The sequence below is a fragment of the Ranitomeya imitator genome, chromosome 2 (assembly GCF_032444005.1).
Source record: "Ranitomeya imitator isolate aRanImi1 chromosome 2, aRanImi1.pri, whole genome shotgun sequence".
Taxonomy (NCBI): domain Eukaryota; kingdom Metazoa; phylum Chordata; class Amphibia; order Anura; family Dendrobatidae; genus Ranitomeya; species Ranitomeya imitator.
Genome location: NC_091283.1, coordinates 108,465,339 through 108,473,717, shown reverse-complemented (window position 1 = coordinate 108,473,717; position 8,379 = coordinate 108,465,339).

Genomic DNA, 8,379 nt, shown 5'->3' with positions numbered 1-8,379 from the left:
TAATAGCTCCGCAAACAAAAAACGGACGTGGTCAGTGCGGATCTCTGAGGATCACTGGGGCCCCTTTCTGCTTCCGAAAGGCTTTCGGAAGCAGTGGAAGGGGAGTTATGGAAACTGGTACCACGGCAGAACCAGAGCATGGAGAGCGATGGCTCTTGGATCTCGAGGCCGAACCACGAACTCGAGTACATTGGCCTTCAGTCTGGATGTCATCCCACCTACGACTGGAGAACTCCAGTAAGGACAGATCTGATGGAAGACTTCGGGGAGAAGTTCCCACTGACTTGAGGCGGAACCCTGACGGCTGAATTTGTTTGCTGTTCAGAGTTCTACTTCTGGGATATATACTGCCGAGATCACCAAATAATAGACTTCGGCCCATCAGAGAAAGTGAGGTACCTCGGTCATGGCGCCTGATCATGGGTACCTGCTAGATGACTGACGTAAGGCACCGCCGTGGCATTATCCAATTGAATTCGGATAGGGAGACCCGCCAGAAGGCAGTGGACCTGATGTAAGACTACTGTTCAGATCTCCAGAACAATGATGGGGAGAAGAAGACTGGCATTGGTAGTTACTAATAACCATTGAACCGGGAGAAAGGCCCTGGATAAAGAAGGTGCTCAGAGACTATTGTCTGAAAGTCTATTTGACTTGCTGAAAACGAGCGGAGCGAAGGAAACCGCTTCCATTGTCGTCACCATTTTTCCTCAGAACTCTCTTAGCAAATCGAATGAAATGAGGGGGTGAGTAATCAAGTCCTCAGAACTCTCCTTGCGTGAGCTCCCTGTTGAAGGGCCATGACCTTGTCTCGAGGAAGAATTACCATCCTTCTAGAAATGTGCAGGATCATCCTCAAAAAGGATATCTGCTGGGCTGGAAATGAGGAGAAGGTATCCAAGAGATATAGACGACTCAGCGTAGTCCTGGAAGGGCGGCTAGACAGACCAAATAGGGCAGGATGAGCACGCCTCTAGAGTGCAAGAGAAACAGGACATCCGCCATGACCCGAGCGAACACTCTGGGAGCGGAAGCAAGGCCAAAGGACAAGGTTGTGACTTGAAAATGCTGTTGACGAATGGAAAGGCGAAGGAATTTTTGCAGAGGGCAAGCAACCCGAATGTCGATGGATGCCGGAAACTGCACCTTTTTCTGTTGAAGTAATGGCTGAGCGGAGGAACTCCATCCAAAGAAGGAGGACCATGTCAAAGGTTGTTAGAAGTTTGAGGTCCAGGGTCGATCTTACTTTTCGTTCCCCTGTTTGGAACCAAGATCCCTTAGATCTAGACTGTGCTGGACAATCCTTATACAATCCTTTGTCAGTCTCCCGCTCAAAGGATTTGATTGGCCAGTTGTTGCTGGTGTGAATTAAGGTAGTTAAGGTCTCCAGCCAGGAGACCATTGCTCTAGCAATCCATGCGGCCGCTAGGGAGGATAGAGCGCTGGACTCGAAGCCGCAAGACGGAACAAACCAGATTTGCTATCTGACAGTCCGTGGTATTTTTAATTGATGACCCATCAGGTAGGGATACTGGTAGGAATACCACAGGAGATTCTACCCGGTTAATCTGCCCCATGGCAGAATGTGCGGCTGCATCCAGCAGGTCATAGTCTCTTGCCATCTCCTCTTTTCACGGTGCAGAGATAAAAATTAGGAACCCTCGATCCATCAACCTCTTAACAGGGAAGTGGAGAGGAATTGTCCGCCTTCTTGCATCATCCACTAAATAGTGGTGATGCAGAGGGGGGAGCTCGTACGCCAAAAAGGGTGCCTCTATATGTCCACAGAGTACAGGTCTCCAGGTGGACAGGACAGGTTGTCTGGCGTTAGGCCTGGATGCAGAAGAGGAAACATGGAGACGACACTCCGTGTGCTCGTCTGTTGATGGTGTGGGGAGATCGGTGCCCTTTAAAGGACCCGTCGCCCTTAAAAAACAGGCCAGGCATGGCATCCCACGTAGAGGCTTCTGTCCAGTGAATCGCTTATCCGAATTGAATGGCAAATGCTCTCGAGGGAGTTTGGTCTCTGAAGCTCTGGCAAGCTCAGGCAATATCCAATCCATATTCAGAGCCTTGTTGTCATCAAATCATTGGTGAGGGAGCAGGAAACGAAAAACTTCCGTTTTCTAGATGCCTGTATGTTTCTAGACGCCTGCACGTTTCTAGAATACTTGCGGCCCCTGCTAGCCGACGGCTCCCATGTAGGATAGGGACCATGTATATTGGTCCTGCGAGCACTCCAAACACAGAGGGTACACAGAGGGATTCAATCTCTTGGTCAGAGAACCATGGATTGGTCAGTGAAGAAGTCCACTGAGGGGAACTAGAGGATAAAGCTGGGGTCGGCGGCGGAGGGCTCCTCGGACTGATCAAGCGCCTTTAAGACCAGGAAATATTGGTCATACGCCTTTAAGACCAGGGAATACTGGTCAAGCGCCTTTAAGAACAGAGAATACTGGCCATGCACCTTTAAGATCGGGGAATACTGGCCATGCGCCTTTAAGACCGGGGAATACTGGCCGTGCGCCTTTAAGACCAGAGCATACTGATCATGCGCCTTTAAGACCAGAGAATACTGGTCATGTGCCTTTAAGACCAGAGAATACTGGTCATGCGCCTTTAAGACCAGGGAATACTGGTCATGCGCCTTTAAGACCAGGGAATACTGGTCATGCGCCTTTAAGACCAGGGAATACTGGTCATGCACCTTTAAGACCAGAGAATACTGGTCATGCGCCTTTAAGACTGGGAATACTGGCCATATGCCTTTAAGACCAGGGAATACTGGTCATGCGCTTTTAAGACCAGGAAATACTGGTCATGTGCCTTTAAGACCAGGGAATACTGGTCATGCGCCTTTAAAGACCAGAGAATACTGGTCATGTGCCTTTAAGACCAGAGAATACTGGTCATGCCTTTAAGACCAGGTAATTCCTTACCCGGGTACTGATGTAGAGTCGATGTGCCCCTTTAATGCAAAAAATACTGTCACCCCAGTGTGAGCTGGCCGGGTGGACCAAGATGGCCACCGGGAGCTGCAGAGTTGATAAAATCTCGCAGAGAGCGAGAAGCGCCAATTTGGGGGGCGGAGCCACAGACACGATGTTGAATAGGCCCAAGCCAGGGCCTAAATTTCTGTAGCCGGTGGGCGACACCAGCGGGGCGTTCCAGGCAAGACTTCCAGGATGCGGCCTACAAATCGGCCGAAGCCGGGGACTACATTTTTGCAGCCATCCAGAGCGCTACCTCAGAGAGGTGGGCCACAGGGAAGTGGCTGAGTCTGCCTGTCAGCATGTGAATATCCCTCTGAAGATGGATCCACTCACCATCGGTGCGCGTCCCGGCATGGAGCCGCCGCGGATGTGGGTTTCAGCGCTGTTCTGTGCAGCGTGGACGGTGCAGGGATAAGCCTCTATCCATCATCCGTTTGTTAGGGAGGTGGAGAGGAACCGTCCGCCTCATTGTGCCATCCGCTATCACAGTGGTGGGACAGTGGGGGCTGCTCGGACGCCATAGAGAGGGGCCTCTGTACAGCCACGGAGCTCAGTCTGGGTGGACAGGGCCAGTTGTCCGGCATTAGGCCTGGCCCCAGGAGAGGAAACATGGAGGCGACACTCCATGTGGTCGCCTGCTGCTGGTGTGGGGAGATCGGGACCATGAAGGAACCGTCGCCCCTGAAGTGAGCTCAGGCATGGCTTCCCACGTCGCAGGAGAGGGTACGGGGAGGTATACTCGCCGTGCTCGCCTGTTGATGGTTCGGGGGAGATCGGAACCTTGAAAGGAACCGTCGCCCCCTTCACTCAGTTAATTAAAAAATAAAAATTTACAGAAAAGTAAACAATAAAATAAAAACGTTGGGGTCTGAAACAGACCCATGTGCCTCCTACAGACACTAAGCAAGAACTGGTTAGCTGAGAGCCAGCAGGAGGTGTATACTGCAGGGGAGGAGCCGAGAGCCAGCAGGAGGGTGTATACTGCAGGGGAGGAGCCGAGAGCCAGCAGGAGGGTGTATACCTGCAGGGGAGGAGCTGAGAGCCAGCAGGAGGGTGTACACTGCAGGGGAGGAGCTGAGAGCCAGCAGGAGGGTGTATACTGCAGGGGAGGAGCCGAGAGCCAGCAGGAGGGTATATACTGCAGGGGAGGAGCTGAGAGCCAGCAGGAGGGTGTATACTGCAGGGGAGGAGCTGAGAGCCAGCAGGAGGGTATATACTGCAGGGGAGGAGCTGAGAGCCAGCAGGAGGGTGTATACTGCAGGGGAGGAGCTGAGAGCCAGCAGGAGGGTGTATACTGCAGAGGAGGAGCCGAGAGCCAGCAGGAGGGTGTATACTGCAGGGGAGGAGCCGAGAGCCAGCAGGAGGGTATATACTGCAGGGGAGGAGCTGAGAGCCAGCAGGAGGGTGTATACTGCAGGGGAGGAGCTGAGAGCCAGCAGGAGGGTGTATACTGCAGGGGAGGAGCTGAGAGCCAGCAGGAGGGTATATACTGCAGGGGAGGAGCTGAGAGCCAGCAGGAGGATGTATACTGCAGGGGAGGAGCTGAGAGCCAGCAGAAGGGTGTATACTGCAGGGGAGGAGCTGAGAGCCAGCAGGAGGGTGTATACTGCAGGGGAGGAGCCGAGAGCCAGCAGGAGGGTGTATACTGCAGGGGAGGAGCTGAGAGCCAGCAGGAGGATGTATACTGCAGGGGAGGAGCTAACTTTTTTTTGTATCACTTAGTGTCATATAGACGACTCAGCGTAGTCCTGGAAGGGCGGCTAGACAGACCAAATAGGGCAGGATGAGCACGCCTCTAGAGTGCAAGAGAAACAGGACATCCGCCATGACCCGAGCGAACACTCTGGGAGCGGAAGCAAGGCCAAAGGACAAGGTTGTGACTTGAAAATGCTGTTGACGAATGGAAAGGCGAAGGAATTTTTGCAGAGGGCAAGCAACCCGAATGTCGATGGATGCCGGAAACTGCACCTTTTTCTGTTGAAGTAATGGCTGAGCGGAGGAACTCCATCCAAAGAAGGAGGACCATGTCAAAGGTTGTTAGAAGTTTGAGGTCCAGGGTCGATCTTACTTTTCGTTCCCCTGTTTGGAACCAAGATCCCTTAGATCTAGACTGTGCTGGACAATCCTTATACAATCCTTTGTCAGTCTCCCGCTCAAAGGATTTGATTGGCCAGTTGTTGCTGGTGTGAATTAAGGTAGTTAAGGTCTCCAGCCAGGAGACCATTGCTCTAGCAATCCATGCGGCCGCTAGGGAGGATAGAGCGCTGGACTCGAAGCTGCAAGACGGAACAAACCAGATTTGCTATCTGACAGTCCGTGGTATTTTTAATTGATGACCCATCAGGTAGGGATACTGGTAGGAATACCACAGGAGATTCTACCCGGTTAATCTGCCCCATGGCAGAATGTGCGGCTGCATCCAGCAGGTCATAGTCTCTTGCCATCTCCTCTTTTCACGGTGCAGAGATAAAAATTAGGAACCCTCGATCCATCAACCTCTTAACAGGGAAGTGGAGAGGAATTGTCCGCCTTCTTGCATCATCCACTAAATAGTGGTGATGCAGAGGGGGGAGCTCGTACGCCAAAAAGGGTGCCTCTATATGTCCACAGAGTACAGGTCTCCAGGTGGACAGGACAGGTTGTCTGGCGTTAGGCCTGGATGCAGAAGAGGAAACATGGAGACGACACTCCGTGTGCTCGTCTGTTGATGGTGTGGGGAGATCGGTGCCCTTTAAAGGACCCGTCGCCCTTAAAAAACAGGCCAGGCATGGCATCCCACGTAGAGGCTTCTGTCCAGTGAATCGCTTATCCGAATTGAATGGCAAATGCTCTCGAGGGAGTTTGGTCTCTGAAGCTCTGGCAAGCTCAGGCAATATCCAATCCATATTCAGAGCCTTGTTGTCATCAAATCATTGGTGAGGGAGCAGGAAACGAAAAACTTCCGTTTTCTAGATGCCTGTATGTTTCTAGACGCCTGCACGTTTCTAGAATACTTGCGGCCCCTGCTAGCCGACGGCTCCCATGTAGGATAGGGACCATGTATATTGGTCCTGCGAGCACTCCAAACACAGAGGGTACACAGAGGGAGGGTGTATACTGCAGGGGAGGAGCCGAGAGCCAGCAGGAGGGTATATACTGCAGGGGAGGAGCTGAGAGCCAGCAGGAGGGTGTATACTGCAGGGGAGGAGCTGAGAGCCAGCAGGAGGGTGTATACTGCAGGGGAGGAGCCGAGAGCCAGCAGGAGGGTGTATACTGCAGGGGAGGAGCTGAGAGCCAGCAGAAGGGTGTATACTGCAGGGGAGGAGCTGAGAGCCAGCAGGAGGGTGTATACTGCAGGGGAGGAGCCGAGAGCCAGCAGGAGGGTGTATACTGCAGGGGAGGAGCCGAGAGCCAGCAGGAGGGTATATACTGCAGGGGAGGAGCTGAGAGCCAGCAGGAGGGTATATACTGCAGGGGAGGAGCTGAGAGCCAGCAGGAGGATGTATACTGCAGGGGAGGAGCTGAGAGCCAGCAGAAGGGTGTATACTGCAGGGGAGGAGCTGAGAGCCAGCAGGAGGGTGTATACTGCAGGGGAGGAGCCGAGAGCCAGCAGGAGGGTGTATACTGCAGGGGAGGAGCTGAGAGCCAGCAGGAGGATGTATACTGCAGGGGAGGAGCTAACTTTTTTTTGTATCACTTAGTGTCAGCCTCCTATTGGCAGCAGCATACACCCTACGGTCTGTGTCCCCCAATGAGGCGAAGGAGAAAATAATAAAAACAAAAATAATATTTAAAAGACTGTACGCTCTGAATAGGCAGAAAGCTACCAATCAGTGGTGTGAGGGCAGTGTTGGTTATACAGAGCTCAGTATTTAGAGAACTGGCAGATCTGAAGCAGATAAGTGATTTTATCCAAGTGACGGCAAGCAGCCCAGCAAGTGACACCACCAGAATCAGGGTCTCTGCTTCTACATCACACTGCTCTGAAGTGGGGTAGCAAAACCTGGGTATGGATTCCCTTTAAAATATATTTATTGTAAGCAGCTCGTTTCCTGACAAAATTACTAATATCAATAGTGGATTAACTTTTTTTTGTGTGTGTGTGGGGGGAGGGGGGTCTTTAAAACAACATTTCTGCCAGCAGCGCTAGGGCATTTATTGTTGTGCATTATGGCAGAGAACAGCATTGTGCAGCATTAGTGCTTCTGGAAGTTCATAAACTCCTGCATTGCTTTATTGTATGTTTCCAGCCATCTGTTACAGCTACAGAGTCATTTTAGCGAAGTAGATTTATATCAAGTAGATTAATAGCACCCATAACTGGAGAGCGGGCAGCCAGGCATCATTCTCTAAGGCCACGCTGTTCCCACGTCACGCGGCCTCCATGATCTGCAAATAACAAGTGCCGCACATCAGGGCTGAACGCTGCAGGGGAAGAACATCCATCATCTGTTCCATAACCAACCTTCCTCCTAGGCACTGCCGGATAACAAAGGAGAGCTAGTCCAAGGAGAAGACTCGTCACAGGGCAGCGCCTATTCCGGAAGGCTCGCATTTTATAGAAATCAGTGATGTCCTGTACTGACACGCATCATCATACAGACACACCATCGCCCCAACACGCGCCAATACGTCTACTGGCCATACAGAATCCTGCTAAAGAGGACAAGTTACCGATTGTTGGGTGTCTCCACCGATTTGAGACTTGCAGCTGATTGGACTTAAGGACTATTCAATCTCTTTGGTAGCCATGAAAGGAGAGAATATCACACATAGGTCGCCGCAGATTCCATAATCTAGTGATATATTTAACCCCTTAGTGACAGAGCCAATTTGGTACTTAATGACCAGGCCAATTTTTGCAATTCTGACCACTGTCACTTTATGAGGTTATAACTCTGGAACGCTTCAACGGATCCCGCTAATTCTGAGATTGTTTTTTCGTGACATATTGTACTTCATGTTAGTGGTAACATGTCTTCGATATTACTTGCGATTATTTATGAAAAAAACAGAAATATGGCGAAAATTTTTAAAATTTTGCAATTTTCAAACTTTGTATTTTTATGCCCTTAAATCAGAGAGATATGTCACGAAAAATAGTTAATAAATAACATTTCCCACATGTCTACTTTACATCAGCACAATTTTGGAAACAAATTTTTTTTTTGTTAGGGAGTTATAAGGGTTAAAAGTTGACCAGCAATTTCTCATTTTTACAACACCATTTTTTTTTTAGGGACCACATCACATTTGAAGTCATTTTGAGGGGTCTATATGATAGAAAATAATGAAGTGTGACACCATTCTAAAAACTACACCCCTCAAGGTTCTCAAAACCACATTCAAGAAGTTTATTAACCCTTTACGTGCTTCACAGGAACTGAAACAATGTGGAAGGAAAAAA